At 41.2% G+C, this 18,643-nt stretch overlaps 2 long non-coding RNA genes across 3 annotated transcripts in view; one reads left to right on the top strand and one right to left on the bottom strand.

The window, feature by feature from the left end:
- The window catches only part of LOC135253469 (uncharacterized), a 57,771-nt gene extending 44,846 nt beyond the window's left edge, over positions 1–12,925 (top strand). The window contains exons 3-4 of the long non-coding RNA XR_010329625.1: positions 11,246–11,359; positions 12,878–12,925. This is a non-coding gene — a long non-coding RNA (uncharacterized LOC135253469). The remainder of the gene's footprint in view (positions 1–11,245; positions 11,360–12,877) is intronic.
- Positions 2,027–18,643, bottom strand: part of LOC135253467 (uncharacterized) — a 29,644-nt gene continuing 13,027 nt past the window's right edge. The window contains exons 2-4 of one of the 2 annotated variants that reach the window (XR_010329622.1): positions 9,115–9,959; positions 6,326–6,412; positions 2,027–5,482 (exon numbers count right to left, since the gene is read on the bottom strand). This is a non-coding gene — a long non-coding RNA (uncharacterized LOC135253467). Of the gene's footprint in view, positions 5,483–6,325; positions 6,413–8,548; positions 9,960–18,643 lie in introns of those variants that run through there. The other variant, XR_010329621.1, reaches the window with a different exon arrangement.

Here is an 18,643-nt window from a genome sequence, read left to right on the forward strand (position 1 = left end):
AAATTTAATAACATTTTCAGGTCACAGTTAATAAATGTAATCATGGACATTACTGTATATCCCTCAGGTATGATTGAGTGAGACCAATGGAAATATTTAACTAGCCTTTTCTTTGTCAGTGTCTTGAGTGATCTCCTGAAGTCATCTTTCTATTTTGTTTTGTTGTAGGACTGACTCACTTGAATTTTTCTTGCAACCCAGTGTTGACAGATAGAAGTAATGCTCAAGGTGACATAAGCTATCACTGCAGTGTTTGATGTGAACACCTTGCCATCTTTGATTTTCAAGGGCACCTTACGTCATCATTTCTAGTTGTCATTTCAACAAACCTTAGGTTATCAATGAAATAAAAGGACAACACAATTCTGTACATATGACTATTTCTAACTTTTTTAGACTGAAATTTACATTTAACTAATTTAGTTTTAGAAATTGGGTGTCATAGGCAAATTATATATACTGCATCAATAAAAGCTTGAGAACATTAAGACTGCCATTGAAAGGATTTTAACACTAAGACTGAAGGTTATTGAAATATTTGTTGAACACAGTGAACCAGTTTGCTGACACTATGCAAGGGTCTTTCTACAGGCAAAGGAATCTGTAATAGAAATATAGCCCTGTTTGTTCCTGAAGGTTCTAGAATGCTGGCCTTCACTTTGCTTGTGAAGCTACTGGTATAGTATAGTTTGTGAATATGGCCATATAACAAGCATAGGCAAGGCTGCAGTCTGATGTGTACTTCACTCATCTCTATTTCATGGCTGTCTTACTCCACTGAACCATTATCATGTTCTAAATATCAATCAAGTAATTATATGCGTAAATGCCAACATGAAATGCATAAAACTTGCTTAATTATGGGCATTATCTCTGGTGTTGTGTCACACTACATCATTGTTCTCTTCATGATTTTCCTCTTTTAGCATGTGTATGGTCGTAAACACATTTCATAACACATTTGAACATATCTTAGCAATACTGGGTGTTCAGTAGAATATGACCATGAAAAGTGTAGGTTGTACAAATATTGTGTCAAATTTCCTTTTGCTGCATTAACATATTCCTGACATTAAAGAATGGCCAAATCGTATGATCCTCTGATAGAAAACTTAGCTAGAACCGTGGACGAAAAAAAAGAAGAAGATTTTCAGTTATTTCTTATAGTTCATTTGGGACTTTTCTCAGAGGGGATTTACACATTTACTGTTGAAAATCACTTATGGCAGTTGTACGCTTGGCTTTGTGTCCACCATATTGGACCAGTAAGAAATGAGCACTTGAAATCAGTAAAGATGTGTTCACACAATGTAATCCACTTTGATGGTCAATGCTCATGAGAACCACACCTTCTGTGTACCATGAGGTGGAAATTCACATTCATCCAACCCTGATAGAATGGAGAGAAGTCACCTGAGTTTGGAATGGTAGGTGAAACAGACTCCCATGACTACCTGTGTTTTAGTGCTGTGAATGGTGCAGGGATCATCTGTACTATTGGAAATTATTTAACCTGACATGAGTGTTGATGTTTTTATATAATTCTCAGTTTCATACGGCAGATTTGTGTGAAAGGCAAGTCAGGACAAAGTGGACGGTCTGGGCCTGGAGAAGGGTGTCATCCTCCTCCATACTCTTTTAAATGTCAAATTTGACTGTTCTGCAGACGTCCTCATGTCCACAGATGGAATCTCAGCATTGCCTGTTTACATTCCACTGACAAAGCTACACAAGTGTCCTTACTTGCTCTAAGTGATCATGCCACATACAGGCAGTTGCTAAAAATATAAATACAGCAGAGACGGATGTTACTGAGATCACCATCCACCATGATTTGCTCAGTTTTGAAGTAGTGGCAATATTGAAAATAAACTGTTCTGGAGTTTGGAAGATCAGAAATGAATGCAAACATCCAAATAAGGGATACAGAGATATGGTTTGATGTTAGGGATGTTTTTGCAAGATGGACATATGCATTGTTCACACCTGTACCATTAGTTTCATTAGTCGATAAGCTCTCGCTCAGTATGAAAACACCAAGTTTATTATTATTTTGAGAAAATAAAAATGATAAAGAATGTTTACTGTAATTCCAAACTAGGATGAGTGTAGTCTAATACTGACATTTTTAAAGTTAGTCATTCACATCCCTATATATATTCCAGGTCTGTTGGATACATTTTTTACAAAAAAGAATGGAATTATACAAGATAGCATATAATGGACATGATTTATGAGTCTTTCTATGATCTAGCTGGTTCTTACATCTACTAACATTTTCACATCTGGTCTTTAATGGCACATTGTCACAGCTAATTACCACTAATTAGCAATTAAAATCCAAAGTGATCAATAGTAATGGCCGCAGTAGCTAACTTATAGAAACCAATTTGAGATGTTGGTGCGTGTTGTATAGTATGTGGCTCTTATCATTTGTATTGGTTCCTAGCTAGCCAGTGCAGCCTGTCTTGTAGAGGAAGAAGAATAGTATAAGGAAGACAGGGGAGTGAAATCTGGTTAGTGACAGACTTCAGGAGAGCTACCATCCATCTGAACTGCAGGCCAAGTTGTGTGTGTCTCATTAAGTTTGCATATGTGCTGAGTTATTTTTTATGCTGAATTATGAGAGATAAAGATTACAGACACAGAGGTGTAAGAGTACAAGTAAGTCTCAAATGCTGAGGAGGAGACTCTCCTTACTGTCACGCTCAGCCTGATAATCTCACGTATGTGTCCCGTTTATGTGTGTGTGTGTGTGTGTGTGTGTGTTTGTGTCTGTGTCTGCGTGTGTGTGTGTGTGCATTTGTGTGCATGTGTGTGTGTGTCTGTCTTTGTGTGTGTGTGTGTATGTGCGTTTGAGTGTGTGCGTGTGTGTGCGTGCACGCCTGCGTGCGTGCATGCTTGTGTGTGTGTGTCTGTAAAACTTTACTTTAGTGCATTGCTCAAACCCGCATTCAAATGACATCCTGAAGGCAGTGGTACTGCTGAATTGAACGTATTCAAGCACGTGTGTGTGCAAACATAATAACAATAAATATATAAATCTATATTCTTCATGCAGACAAAGTGTGTACTCATTTCCTTTGCAGATGACAAGTTATTATGCACAAATATTTATCCAGGTGTAAAAGCCTATAAACTAACACAGTAGAGGGTGCGTCCAGGCATTTAGCCCTCACGTCTGTCTTTACATCGTACAGATATGGCTCACATCACAAAGAGGCAGAAATAAAAGATGACTACAGATTTTAAATGGCATTTTGTCTGTTTTGTGTGCATTGTATTTCAGGTGGCTTAGAGAGCTTGTAGCATTTGTTCCCCTTTAATGTTTATTGTACATGGGCTTTTCAACACAGCCCTGTTCTGCCTAGTAAAACGGCATTAAAATAAATATGAAGACATGCTCTTTCTCTCAGCGGAGAATGCAGTTTTGACGTTCGTGTTGGGAGTCACATCCTGTTTATTTATCGCGTGCATGCTTTTACAGGTTCATTCCACGGGCTCCCTCCAAACGTTGTGCAACAGTCATCCGATGCACAATTTACCCTGCACAATGGGTTAAAATTTTACGGCCTCAAAATAAAGTGTATAATTGCACAGATTCGTAATACAGATATTGCCAAAGGCATTTGGCAATACCGCTGTGTGTTTAAGGATTTGTGAAATAGAGAATTATCCAATCCGATGGCAGCGTGTTAAACCCTTCGTTTGCCTTTAAATCAGTGCATTAATGAAATTTGTTTTAATAGGTGGATAATTAACAGAATAAATCCTCGGCTCTCAGGTGGGGAAGGGCCACTCGGTTGGGACCTGTCACTCAAACGGTTTGTTTTGTCTGGGTTTGTGGGGAAGGGGCGGGACAGTCGGAGTACAGCTGGCAGATACAGTCTGACTAAATCTACAAATCACTTCACACAGCATTGAGCCGAGAGGCAGAGTCCGTCTGCAGCCTCTGCGTACTCTGTGTACTGCGAGGGTTTTCATCAGTTCCGCATGTCAGACGTTTACAAGGGAGCGCATTACTGACTGCTGTTAAATACAAAATCACTGCGGTGCCAGCAGTTCAAACCATCTCTGCTACAATATCGCTTAGAATGTGTGTCCTCTTTCATTTGGCCACTTTTTTGTTTGTTTGTTCCGTGTTGGCATAAAGCTGCGTTGCTTTATGATGCCTTTCAAAGTATTCATGTGTTTGAAGTTGCTGGGAGAAGTTATCTGGATGGAGATCTCTCTGTTAAGGAACATCAGATTGACCACTTCACTTACAGCAAAGAGCGCTGTAAATTCAGCTCTCACAAATCCTCACAAATGAACTGAATTTATTGCATGTTGAAATTTAACAAAAACAATGCGTGTGTTTTATGCCAGTAGTAGTGTAAAAACATGGTCAGTCGATTGTTAGCACTGATGTTAAACAGGCTTTGAGTAGCTATTTTGTCTTGATGCTCTCAGAAAATCAAGGAACACTATATCACTCTCATTTCCTTGTGTGAAGGAATCCGTATGTACTGAGCTCCCTTGGAGTGCTCCTCTATCATGTATTCAACCTTTTGAAAACTTTCACCTTAGACCTCAGATCACGTGCTCCCATGTTGTCCCTACATGTTTTTATGTGTTCTCTTTTAACTCTCAGAAGGGAAAAGTTTTAAAAATGGCACAGTAAAAAAAAGAACCATGAATCTTTCCTGAATCTGTGGCTTAGAACACAAAGTATATCAGTATTTCTCCAAGACAAGATGAACCTGGGACAATTAGAAGCTTTTGCCACTTAATTTAGCCAACATCCAGTCCTGTTAAGTTTTGTTTTTCTAAGCTCCCAACATAACAAAGTGGGCTCTGCCATCAGCACCTTGAGCGAGTAAAAGCCGTTCCTTTATGAACTCCCCGCCAGATATTTGCTTTGCCAGACTCACGGAAAGAAAGGAGAGCTCTGTGAATAACTTTTGAAACACTATGTTCCACTGAAAAGCAGCAGACATGAAAGAGTTGGACAAATGAATTGAATGTTGTTTTTTCCCGATGAAAAAGCCGATGGGATCTGAGCCTGCGGAGGGCAGGTGATTCATCATGCGCTGTGTCAAAAGCGCTTTCCACAACATGACAGGAACAATGCCACAGTGATTGCAGCGAGGAGCTCTGATTGAGAGATAGGCGCAGCATCCAGAGACCGCCGCTCGCTCCTCCGCCGCTCCGCCGCTCCGCCGAGCGCCGAGCGTCTTGACCCTCGGCCCAGATGTCAAGAGCGCCGTTCGGAAACCTTGCGTAACGAGGGGCTTCTCGGTTTAAATTAACCAAAACAATTTAACACCTCCTTTAGCGCGAACAGAAAGGCTGGCAGTCACGTTTATTAGAGATGTATCGCGATGTCATTCCGCGCGCTCGAACGCTGATGCGTTTGAAATCCCAGCGTGGCGATGGGGCCTGAGAGATTGAGTGGAATGAACGTGCGCGCAGCGTTCGTTTCAAAACCGAGTTCAGAGTTCTGTAAAAAAAGAAAGGGAAAAAAAGACTTTCAAGTATTTAGCAACACTTGGTAAATGAGAAATATCCAAAGAAGCAGAAAGTATGAGAAATCTCACAGTAAGTAACTAAGAGGAATAAGGAGGGATGCACGGAATCTAGTCTTTTAAAATAAGTGATTCGTCTTCACTTCATGCGCAGAACAACACGAGGCTACTCGGAACATAATCTGTTCAAACTGGACTTTGAAAAGAAACATGCTTGATACCATTTTATAATATAAAGTGATTTGACAGTTCACAGGCAGGCTTTATTATTTGTAAGTTTTTTATATCACAAACTCAGACCCATGAAATTCCCACTTTTGCACATCAGTACTTTAAGCTGACCAACTTTTGCCTGATCCAACACGAACTGACAAATTGAGTAACTACTTAATATGGGCACTGTCATTGCTGTAATTTATGTTTTTTTTATCTTCATTTTGAAATGGTTCACTCAAATGAAGAGAATCAGGCCTGTGGTATTGTCTTATCAAAGTTGCTTTTTTAAGAATCTGAAGGATATTCACAGAAGTAACTCATTGATATTATATATATAAGTTACTATTATAGATTCCTCACAAATGTTCGCATTAATTTATCATACTCTCATCAATCCAGCTGGACCTCTGGATAGCCCAAATCAGACACTTCATAGTTAAGGCCCTGCTCACATTTGAGTCTAGGCCTAGACCTGCTTGACCTGAGCTGGGACTGCTATCAATAAAAGCAGCGGTGGCCAAAAGCCTGGGACTTTGAGCCAGGGATATCGAATGTCTGGGCAGCCTTCCCTGAGATGACGGCGAAAGCAGGGTGTGGCTCACCAAAGTCCTCCGCCGTATCCCATCCTGCCTCGCTGCCGCGCTGCTTCACCTGACGGTGCTGCCGCGCTGCTTCACTCCTTACGGTGGCTGAAAAGATATCACTTAAAAGGTTATTTACACTCAGGCTGAGGGCTGCAATTACTGCTCCATCAATACTAGAATTTACAAGCTATTATACAGTGAAACGGTTTAAAGTAAAATCCTGTATCCTTTAATTTCCAGATGCCCTAATCCGTCCTAAAAAATAATAAAGGGTATCCAGCCAAAGAATCACAATACTTAAACATAATTGCAAGTGATTACTGATATTCCTGCAGTTGAATAAGCTACAATCTATCATCTCTTTTAAATTACATACCAAAGTGTAGGCAAAGTTTTACAATTCACTGGCTTGCAGAATTGTTATTAAAGTTTTAAACCTGTCTGGTTACAGTGTCTCAGCCTGCAGTTGTAAATGCTCCAATAGGGCTTGGAAACATGTAAAATAAGACTGCTTCCTTCACATATCTTAGTCTAGGGGAAAATTGAAACAGTCGTCATTTCCCTTGATAGTAAGAATTGGAATATAGCAAGTCTGTGGTTGAATATGTAACTTTTAACATTTCAAAATATGACTATTAATATTTTATTCAAATATCAACACTAGCACCAAAATTGTATAGTAAACTTGTTTCCAAGTAAACAGTCAAAACCCAATTGTACAAGAACGATATGTTCCAAACTGAGCATTGGATTGGTTTTTTTGTGTTGTGTGAAACAGTTAGCTAACACTACCTAGGCCTACCTAAAACACTAAAAGTCCCTGAGATTGACAGAAGGTGGAAACCTTCAGTGTGTGAGAACAAGATATAAGTAATTATTGTTGTCAGGATGGGATCTGACCAAACGTCTTCTAAAATTATTCTAAAACCTTTAGACAGTTAAAAAAGAAAATTATGGAAATGGTATTAAAGAAAATTTAATCTGGAGCTATAGAAAATTCATACAAAGCCATGGTGATTGCGAGAGATCGGTGTGCCGCATTGTCTCTGGTTAGAGGAAACTGTAAGGCGCATATTCCTGCCTTTCAGCCCTGGTGCCACATGTTCGTGAATCCCCCTTTCAGAAAGCACAGGATCGTCACTGTCATGTAGCTGTGGAATTTCCCTCCGACAGATTCTTCAAAGCGCATATCACTGTTATCCACAGCGGTTGCGAGGGAGAAATGGATCCCTCTCACAGTCTGGTAATGACCTCTCTATCCAAAAATTTTGCAGGCTCTAACAGCGCGTACAGGAATTCTTGATCGAACCCAAATCTGTATTTGCCAATTGATGACAAGGCAGATAAAATGGGATAGTTTTATATCCTTGTTTGTTCTCCCCTGTCGCTTTGAAAAAAAGCTGCCTAGTAGTTTTGCATATTGGTTGGATAATAGATCCTTTAATCCTGCTGCGATGATTTGAATATTGTGGAACATTGGAAACTGCATCTACGTATCAATCAGTAAATCACTCATATGTTATTTCATGTTCACATTTGAAATTAGATATTCACAATCCCTAGTAGACTGCAGAGTTTCAGCATAAGAGTAATGCCCACTAATTTAGATGCAGACTTTTCTTAATGTACCATTTTTTGGCCAAGGACAAAAGATACAGGAAAAAGTTTTTTTTTTTTTAAGGAATTTAAAATACAGTTTTCTGGTTAAAGATTGGTTGTCATTTACTGTCAAGAAACACTATAATATATTCTTACAGGATGGCAAGCATAACAGTGCCTGTATAATGATACTCATATTCAAGAGGGAGAGAGACCAGTAATTTCATATCCCAGACCACATCCGTTCTAGGACTTCATAATTTAAGTACATTTATGACCAGTCAAACTTTCTCTCCGGATTAAATGAGGATGAGATTGGCGAGGTGTGAAAAGGTATGTAATCATCTCTATGAAGTATGCGTCATGAGTAGGGAGCAAGTATTTGAAATTCCTCTGTGGTGAGTGTGCACATCACAGCCAGGATTTTAACGCTTATCTTTGGAGAAAATTACTGGTCTGTTTTACCTTACTTAATTTGAGCCAGCCAGCGGTACACAAGTGAATTTCAGAGAACATTAAAAAAAACACTTGGTTTGCAAAATTTTTTTAATGCAACCATAGGTTCTAAATGTTTTTCTCACAATATTCGGTGATTTGTTTGAGAAATAGGAGCAAGCAAGGCATTATTTTTGGAGATGTGTGCTTTGAAGGAACTAATGACCCCTTTTTTCAAGCAGATGTGTAGATAGAAAATGAAAATAGATGTCGCTGTGTAAAACTGTCAAACAACCATTCAGAAGGTCTAATTGCTTCTTCCTGCGAGCCAGCCAATGCCAGTCCTACTTTACGTAAGGAGTCATTGAATGTTTCCTCCTGTCGGCTCCTTCTTGTGCCTTCTCAAACCCGAGTTTCCCCCACACGGCCTTCTGGGAGGCACTCCACGTAAATGAACAGCATCTGCCGTCTGACAAACGGAGCCGCAGCCAAATTAAGCGCATTCACAGGGCCTGAAAAGCCGCTGCCGTTTACAATGGGAGCGAGACATCAACAGCCTCCGCGTACGCTCTTTGCAGACGCGCGGCGGCTCATCTGCAGCAGCAGAGGTCCTCAGATCTACCCGGGAGATAAACACATATGGCAGAGCGGGATTGGGTTTTAATGTGATGTAGTGGGGAAGGTCAGTGTCCTTGTTTCCTTATGTGTTGTGTCAGGCATAAAATAGTAAATCGTATCATGCATTTAATTAGCAGAAAGGCAAAGCCATTTACTTAAGCAGGGGATGTGTCAGTTGAACCTCCCCGCAAAGTCAAATGGTGCTGCATGTATTTCATTGTTTATTAGCTTCCAGCAGGATGCTCTCTGAAAAAAAAAAAAAAAAAACACTGTATGTGTACTGGTTCTGAAATAACTAGAGGTTCATGCTGAAAAAAGATCTCGATTGATTTAACCAGAGAAAAAATAGCCTATCCACTTAATCCATCCATGTAACAATGATGTGCCTGTTTGTGATCCACACAAGGCTTTGCGTAATGTCCTCTCTGCACTAATGCTGTACAGTAAATGGCTTGAAATGGGTTTCTGTGTTAAATGGACCCTGGTAATATCACAAGCTCATTAAAACAGTTCTTTAATTTCTGGATACTTCTTAAGGTGTTATCACTTTCTGTATCAATATCTACTGACTCTTGAGCCAACTGTTTGTTGAAAAACGGTTGTTTCTGTGTAAATCTATTGTGTAATATTATATTTCTCTGTCCTGAATCCAAAGATAGTTTACAGTAAGGGGCATTTACTGACAACTGTAATAAACGCAGTGCTCTGTTTGTTTTTCTTTCTTTGATAGCAGAATATTTGATACACTTGTAAAATAGCAAAGAGCAGTGGCAGATTTCCCTGCCAAGACGAACGACGCTGTCAGACCTCGGATGTTCCGTGTGATGCGTTCCCCGGTCTCCAATCAAAATTCTGGGTGGTGTCGAAGCGAAGGCGTGCGGTTGCGGAGGGAGCAGGGATCACTCAGCGCCTGGACACAGCTCCTCAGCAGCTGCTGCTGATCCCCAGACTCTCACCTGTACCTGTGCCTGAGCTGGATCCCCTCCACGCCAGAGAGGCCCTGTCATCAAAGGGCAGAGATAAAAAAGAGGCAGTCATAACTCTTGTGACACGTTTGACAGAGGAAGCTGTTAGTCAAAGAGCTTTAAACTGTTTCTCCAACCCACGTATCGAGTGACGTCCTGGCGCGGCTACAGCAAGCGATCTCTCCTTATTTCAGGGTGAAAGAACGTAGTGCGTCAAGTGCACCTTCTCTTTTTTCCCCTTCCACTGAAGGAGAACCGCGTGGAGAACGTCACGCAGCCGCAATGCGACCGAGCGGTCGCGGTCGTGCGAAACGGGAAGCTCCGCGCTGCTGGGAAACAACACCGCTTGGGGTCCGTTCTACTTCAGTTCCGTCAGTTCAGGAAATATCGAAATTCACTTAATTTATTCAAAGAGCTCCTTAATGTTCTATGGGCAGTTTTCAGTTAGGACTTGGATTCCAGTGTTCCCTGGATTAACTGAACTGAAATGGAATTGAGCCCAACCCTGGTGCTTTTATATGATGAAATGAAATATGAACTTTGATAGGGTCTACACAGACCATGGAGAGCAGAGAACTGGATGCACAACAACCGCTCAGTAATTAAAAGCAGTGCACCTGCAGGGCCTAGTAAGGCATATCATCATCCAGTGCATACATATGTATTCATTCGTTTGGCTTTATTCTCAGAGATCTGGGAGTCAGCGGTATAAAGCAGTTGTATGCTGAATACAGGCATGTTGGCCCAGATTCAATCAACATTTGTTCCTAAATTTGACACACAAGAATTTTTTTTTTTTCTTCACAAACACATTTTGTCAAGGTCTGCGATCTCCATAATTAACTTTCCAGAGAAACGTTCATTTAACTCCTAAGGACAAATCATGATTAAACACAGGCTGTTGTTTTTACACAACCATCATGCAATGTCATAATTGTACCTCATATCTTAGCGTAATTGCACTTTAATTTTAGCCCATGCCTTTTCTCATTAACGTTGCTTCTTGTGTGTTGAACTGATACTCAACCATTTTTGCATGCTGGATCATTGTCAAGTATAATTACTGTGATGTAATAAAGAGATGGCCCCAGCTCCTCCCCTCTCCTGGCACTGTATTGTCAGTTTATTTTCCAGCTACTCGGTGCATAAATGTCTCAACATTGTTTTTTTAGTTCTGTGATTTATCTTCCCTAATACACTTTACTAAAGGATTTCTGAAAGCAAGGTAATGAGCTCAGGAGAGACATTTAAAATATGGATTTGACAGAAAAAGTGTTTTACTCCTGGATCATCCCTCGTTTTTTTTCTCTCTCTTTGGCAGGGTGAGGCCATCTCGCTACCATTGAACATCTTCCCTTGGCATCCACAGCCTCTGAAATCATCTCCAAGTCATCAATAACCGGTTTCCATAACGGGATGTGCTTTAGGCTTTTGGGTAAGCTTTTTTAACATGCAATCTCAAAGAAAACGATAATGCATAATCGTGCTAACTGGCAAACGCGTCTCTTATTTTCTGTTTATCACACCTGGGTCCAAAAACAGCACGTAAACATCAACACGGACTGTGTCATTTACACAGGTCTGATAAACACTCGGCTAATTGTCGGAGTGGAAAAGATTGCAAACAGCCGTGCTGTTCAAAGAGTCCAACAGAAAAAAAAACTACAGGAAGAGGTCTTCTATATATAGCTTCATACACTGTCCTTCATCTTCCATGCCAACCAACTGTGCTTTAAAAGCCACAAGAAAGTATATCTGACTGTGTGCAAGAAAGTACTATAATTCCACTTGATACCTGTGCATTAGTGCAGCACTTGGATTGCACATCAAATAGAGATAAAAAGAAAAAAAGTTGAAAAGTAAATTTAAAAGTCAGTCTAAGGAACTGCAGAGGTTGCCATTACGACTTTGCATCCTGTCCACTGTACGGCTACTCAGATGGAAACAGAAGAGGAAAGGTGCAGTTCTGTCATACATCCCGCTTTTCTGCCTCAGTCCTGAGGGACAGGCTCTGAGGCTGGCCTGAGAATACAAGGGCATATGCCTGAAGGAGATCAGAAACACAGAGCAACGTATAATAAAAGTACTGTGCGTCATAAACATAGCTTCGTGGCACACAAAATTGTTTCCAAATAGTTCCATGTAGTAATATGGTAGACATTATATTTGACCTCATAACCTGACCAATTAGATCAGTGTAACTGTATTAAATCTCATATTAATATGAGTTAAATTACGCATTATTAGCATATGTGCTACTACTATTACTAACTGTGTTTCTACTACTACTTATTATAATACCGGCCTAATGTGGGAGATTAGAACAGTTACACTGCGCTGAATCTTCCCATTGAAATACTATACTTTTATGTGATGTAGCCATACACTAAATTGGATTTTATGAAATTATGTCAGGAGTTGTTTTTTTTTATTTTTATTATTTGCATTCACAGAGAGAAATATCACTAGCACTTACTGATATTGTTCTTAGGACCACAGAAGGCCTGCACACAGCCAGATAACTATGCGTACGGACAAGTCTGGTCCTGTGCTTCAACACAGCCAAAAGTGGTACCAAAATTATGAAGAGCAAAAATTAAAACGCACTGCCACACTGATACCCTAGACAACTTAAAACCGAGTTGGGAAGGTATAATTAATATTTTATTGCGAGGCAGAAGCCTTTTTAAGAGCAGATGGAAGCAAGCTGACCTGAGTGTGGGGAAACCACATGTGAAGAGCAGAGCAACATGTACCAAGTTTCCGTCAGCAACATATATGGTAATTTTTCCCCAGCATAGCAATTATCTAGTTTGAGATTAAGTGGTCTCTTTGTGCACCGCAACTTCATAGGAAGCTGCACAGTAAATTTTGCTGATAATGACAATGGTGTGGTGTGTTTAGCCATTCATTTGATAAACTGCTTTTCACCTTTGGTTCTAATTATCCCCAGGCACGACAGAGGATGAATGGGGATGGCAGAGGGTGCAGGTGAGTCTCTGTGGTGAGACTCTTTTGTTTGTTGAGCCAGGTATTTCCTGTTGACTGAAATGGCTTCTTTACATCCCCAGGTCTATAACAGACCATGTCTGCCAGCAGCAGCTTAGCTGGTCCAGTGATCTGTCTGTCCACAGGTCTTTTTGCTGCTTTAAAAGAGATGTCTAAAGACGTCTTGCTTAGGAGAAAGAGAGGGGGAGGGGGAAAGTTTATTGTTATGACCCCGCTTGACACGATGGCCATTTCAACTTTACGAAAACATGTTACTCCGCGGATTGGCTTTCAGGCAGCCGAAGACATGGCTTGCCTCAAAAGTTCAAGTTGTGAGCATATTTTGTGCTCGCTAATGGATCCCCTGTTTCCTTGAAGTGGCGAAACAATGGAGTCGTATGAAAACTCAGCCATTCAAAGCTGAATAGGCGGGTTGATTGGGTCTGGTGAGACAGTCGTATTTTAGGAAATAACGTTGCTGGTTCAGTGACACGCGTCGTTGGCATCCCTGCCCGCTCTGTCACCTGCGCTCATCACTCTTCCCGTGACGGACTGATGTGGCGGTCATACGTTTTACTCTGAGCAGCAGGCAAGCTAACACCCAAGTGAGCTGCAGTTGCTCCTTCCAATTGCGTTTCCATTCAGGAGTGCTTGCTGCCCCCCTGTCAGCTGATGGGAGAGAGCGAGCTCCCTTAAACAAGGTGGCGAAGGCTGGCAGACGTGCTTGTGAGGGAGCGAATGTGCACATTTCCTCTGTGAAAAGTCATTCCTGCGTGGTGCTCTAACACTTCTAATTGCATCAGAGCACAGGATTATGAGGACTGACCCCCCCTCCCACACGCACACCCCCGACACAAAAACGGCTTAACATTTTTCTTGCCTGCTTATGGGGTTTATGGACAATGTGGAATTCTTCCTAGCCCAGGCTTTGTTGAGTAAAAAGGAAACCAGAGGAGTGTGATCAGGTGATGGTAGCTGATAGACTCTCCCTCTGGCCTGAGTAAGGAGGACTTTGATTTATTTTTTGTCACAGTATGATCTGTGATATTCCCATCACACGAGAGAGTATACTATTGGAGTGAGTAAACCATGATAATCTGCTATGATTTACACAGAAAATGATTTAACAGAAACATGTCAATTTATATATGCCCCATTTATATTTATTACTAATTAGTTATTAGTTGATAAGATTGAGTTGCATGACTTCTCATGTGAGTCATATTTTCTTTTCAAAAGGATCAAGCAAAGCCTTTCCCAAAATCTGTTGCTTGGTCAGACTGTTGTGAAGGGCACTATATGACGTATCAGAACTACCTGAGAGAAATAGATACAATATCAGAGGAGGCGTCAATCACGTAAATTATCTCACAGTATGTTAAGGGCATATTTAAGTGGCCAGTCATCTGCACATTTATAAAAAAGGCACAATTTAAACGAGCGCACATCATTGTTCAGCTTATTGAATGTTAGAGACCTGCAGTCACGAACAGTGAACGCAGTATTGTGAGCTACAGCTGAGAAACCAACTAGAAAACTGCTTTTCTTACATTTAACATTGATTTTTTATATGTTCTTCAATTACGTATTTTCTTTATTTTCATATTTTCTCTATATTTAATATATGCTGTGTAAGATTGGAAGCTAACAAATGTGAGTTAGGGAGAGAGGGAGTTTTTAATATGTACAGGGAATTTTAATCTTTACTTTTAATAAGATTTTGACCTTCTTGTGTCTGTGAACTATAATTAGAAAGTCTTGCTCAGTGGATTGACAGAATACTGTGTCCCACAGGAGCCTAGCACTCGAGGTAGAAAAAAACCCAGCCCGGCTGCGATCAGACCTTCTAAATCATGAGCTTACATGAGAAATGTTTAATCTAACAAATTGGTTTCTCAATTTTCTTTTTTTTTCATTCTTTCTTCCAAGGCAGTATTCTAAATGTTGAGGGAGATGAAGTCATCATCTCATCCTTTTAAGAGTGGCTGTGGACCATATATTTTGAAAGTGAAGTTTGAATCAAAATGTAATGGTCTTCCTTCAGCCAAATCAAATCATGCCCTTTTTTCTTTCAAGTTTATTAAGTGAAGCAGTGTCTAAGCAAGATTTTCTTCTCAGTTATAACTACTTCCTTAAGATGGAGGTGGGAAGGGGCCTCTTATCGTGTGTCTTTAGACACAAGACTATGTCCTTCAGATGATCTTTGTCTTATTTATGAAAGGCAGAGTGAAATGGATAAGACTGTTTACGTTGTGTTCAGGGGTAGCCTGTATCTGGAAGGCTGGAAAGCTAATGTGATTGCTCCACCTCTGATCAGTTTCTTGGTTTTTGCTCTTAAATATCAGTAACATACCATCATACAGTTGCTGATCTCAGGCCAGGACACAATAATAAACTGTACTTTCAAAAATAGTTGTGTTAACAGAGACAGAAGAGAGAAGTACAAATGCAATTGAAGACGAATCTGTCCAACTGAATATTGTGCTAGATTTCACATTTCGTGTAACTCAGGACCCACGCCTCGGTGTTAGTATCAGTGTTGAAATTCCCCCATCTTCTGACAATGTACGGCCTCGTCTGCCATTCAAAACGAGGGGGTTCTCTATCACCAAACGGCCGGTGATGGATCAGACTGCAACACCTCGGACAGCTGTAGACCAATCCAAAACGTTCCCAGTGATAACACCACCAGTGCACCCTCCTGCAGGTCACAAACAGGGCTTCAGAGTTTTTGTTTCTGTATAACACTGGCCATTTTCACCAGGATGGCTTTGTTTCGCGTGGGTCTGGGAGCCGGTGTGTTCGTGCGGGGCCTGTGGCCTCGGCCCCTGGGTCCCTCTCCTGGGTCCCTCTCCTGGTCCTTTGACATTCCTGATATACCTTTGCCATTCCTTCCTGCCAGCCCCCCTCTGCGCTGACTGACAAGTGTCCGCTCTTCGCGGCCGTGTAATCAATCTGCTAATTGGTGTCCGCGGGTCGGCTGCTGTTGAGCCGCCCCGGCTCTTTCTCTGCCTAATTAATCTCTGTCACCGCGGACTCCCAGCGAAGGGCTGGGGTAGGGCTCTCCTGCCGCTTCTTGCAGTTTTCTCAGGACTCGCCTCGGAGACAAGTATGTTATTCAGGTCCTGGTGCGTGCATGTTTCCGCGCCGAGCGCCCATTGTGTCTGGAGATGTATGAGAGCAGAAATATTTCATACAAAGAGGAAGGTAAATGTTTGCCCACACTGTTTCCATTAGTTACCAACACGTCCCCCTTCGGAGGGAGCGGGAGGCCGTTCAGACCCGAGCTGCTGAGGCTTTGTCTGCCTTTGTGAAAATTTCAGTCAGGCGAATGGAATTTCAATCAATATTACAGTGTGCATAACTAGAATTGTAAGCTGGGGAATGCAGCTGCATTCATAAATTTAAGGTGAAGAAATGCGATGCATGCTGCAATGTAATGTACTGCATAGGAGCTATATGCATTTTATCAGGGCAAAGGGTGGCGTTGGGTGCGTATGTATGAAATCTCTATTTATGTTGGTATTTGCCTTCCTCTTTGTACAGTGGACTGTACATTCATGAACACCAGTGCAGTGGAAATCCTTACCATCCAAAGCCTAGAAAAGAATACATACCATGTGATTTATTTCTGAGAAGCTGCAGAAGGACGTGAGTATTTTGGTCTGAGGGGTTCAATGAAGTAGCTTGTTAGGCAGGCAGGTGGCTTATTTATGATGTTATGTCTAGCTAACAGTAACAAACTGACTTATAGGCAAAACCTATTGCAGTATGACTAAATGTTGCTATTAAAACAGATGAGCAAGCTATTGATCAGTGTCAGCTGAATGATTAGCTACTAATAGTATACTTCTCTACCAAATTTTAGTGAACTGTGCTTAAATTGTCGTGCAATACAATTTCATATTGTTTTCCTTGCTTGAACAGATTGCTGTGTTGCCTCTTCAGTCGCTCATCGCATTAGTAATTGTGTGTACATAGTACTATAATCAAAACCAAAAGAACACTGCACTGCTGAATAGCACACTGGTTTTACAGCCAGTCACCCGCATCACAATGTAAACATTCTCCCAATCATGCATGAAAAATGAAATCCACAAGTAAACTCATAAAATCCACTGGAGGATGACCGTAAACTGCTATTCCATGGCAACAAGGAAGCTCAATTGACCATTTGAGAGGAGTGTGTTATTCTGCGCCGGCTTGTGTATGTTTAACATGGAAACCCCGCAGAGGCAGCATATAAACTTGGATATTTGTGTTAATAAAGAATTCAGAAATGACAATGTGTTTCTGGCTGAAGACCACGAGTGAAGATCCCAATCAAATTTAAAAGTTAACCATACTATTGAATCAGCACCCCAGTGCCCCCTCTTGGTGATCTTCTACTGATCAGAAGAGTAGTCACAATCTGTCAACATGGCCATTGGCTAATGAAGAAAAAATATCTTATTAATTAATCTGAGGGAGCTGTGTGTGTGTGTGCGTGTGTGCGTGTGTGCGTGCGTGCGTACGTGTGTATGTGCGTGCGTGTTTGTGCGTGTATGTACATGTTTGTGTATCTGTTTGTGGTGTAGCCTGCTTATCTTCTTACCTACAGTACATTCATGCAAATGGCTGTAGAAGATAGATTATCAGTATCTTTCATATGACATATATTGTTCTTACCCAAAAGTTTGTTCTGGGTTGCTTTCTTGCAGAGTGAAAACGATTTGATCCTGAACAATAATAATCTTAAAGTGAAGGGAATGTTAAAATGTATGTGTTTGTGTATGTGTATGAATATTATCTCCACTCACATACACACAATCGTACATATACATTCAGATGAAACAAAAATGCATAGAAATTTAATGAATATTCTTGCAATGTTACGTTTGTTATAAATGCCATGCATTGCAAGTAACAGTGCAAGATGTACATCAGTAAGGTGTGCGCTTGCTTGACTTGCACCAGTGATAATCATCAGCCAGGCCTGGCTATATTATGTATGATTATTCCCTATTCATTTCACATTTGCTGCAGACCTCTCCAGATGTGCTGTGTGATGATGCGTCTCTGTGAAAGAGGCTGTTGCCGTGCGATGGGGATGCGGGTTGGTGCAGGAGCGAGGCCGACTGATGAGGGGCTGGGAGAGAGAAATTACGGAGCACAGCGGGCGAGCGCCTCGGCACAAGAGACCCAATTTCGCCCGCGCTCACACCGCCAATAACCACGTCTGCAATTCTGACACATTGATCACAGCTCCATTAGAAAGACCCCCCCCCCCCACGCCCACCCCCCCTCACCTTCCTCCCCTGGCAATCTCTGCTCTATAAGTGCTCTAACTACTGGGAAAGTCGCAGCCTGGAGGCCCACAGATTCAGAGTGCTGTGAACGGTCACAATGGCCGTTTCAGCTGCATGGAGGAGAGCGGAAAACCGAGCCATTGCACAGAAACTGAACGAACCTGCGCTGGACATTTTGTGAATCCACTGTTCTGGCATTTAAAAATAACTTTTTTTGTTATATTCAAGATTAGGACCTGATTGTCAGTTATTGCTTGGCAGGGCTATGCTAACTAAGGCTCTTAACATAGTTTGGGGATCAGAATTTAAACTGAACTGGGAACCTCATGTTAATTCTAATCCTAACATTATAAATGCAATTCCTGATTCTGGACATTTGACACAGTATATATTTAAAAAGGGGAAACTGGCGAGTTTTCCTCTATGTATTCACAGTGTGGTCG

The sequence above is a fragment of the Anguilla rostrata genome, chromosome 4 (assembly GCF_018555375.3).
Source record: "Anguilla rostrata isolate EN2019 chromosome 4, ASM1855537v3, whole genome shotgun sequence".
Taxonomy (NCBI): domain Eukaryota; kingdom Metazoa; phylum Chordata; class Actinopteri; order Anguilliformes; family Anguillidae; genus Anguilla; species Anguilla rostrata.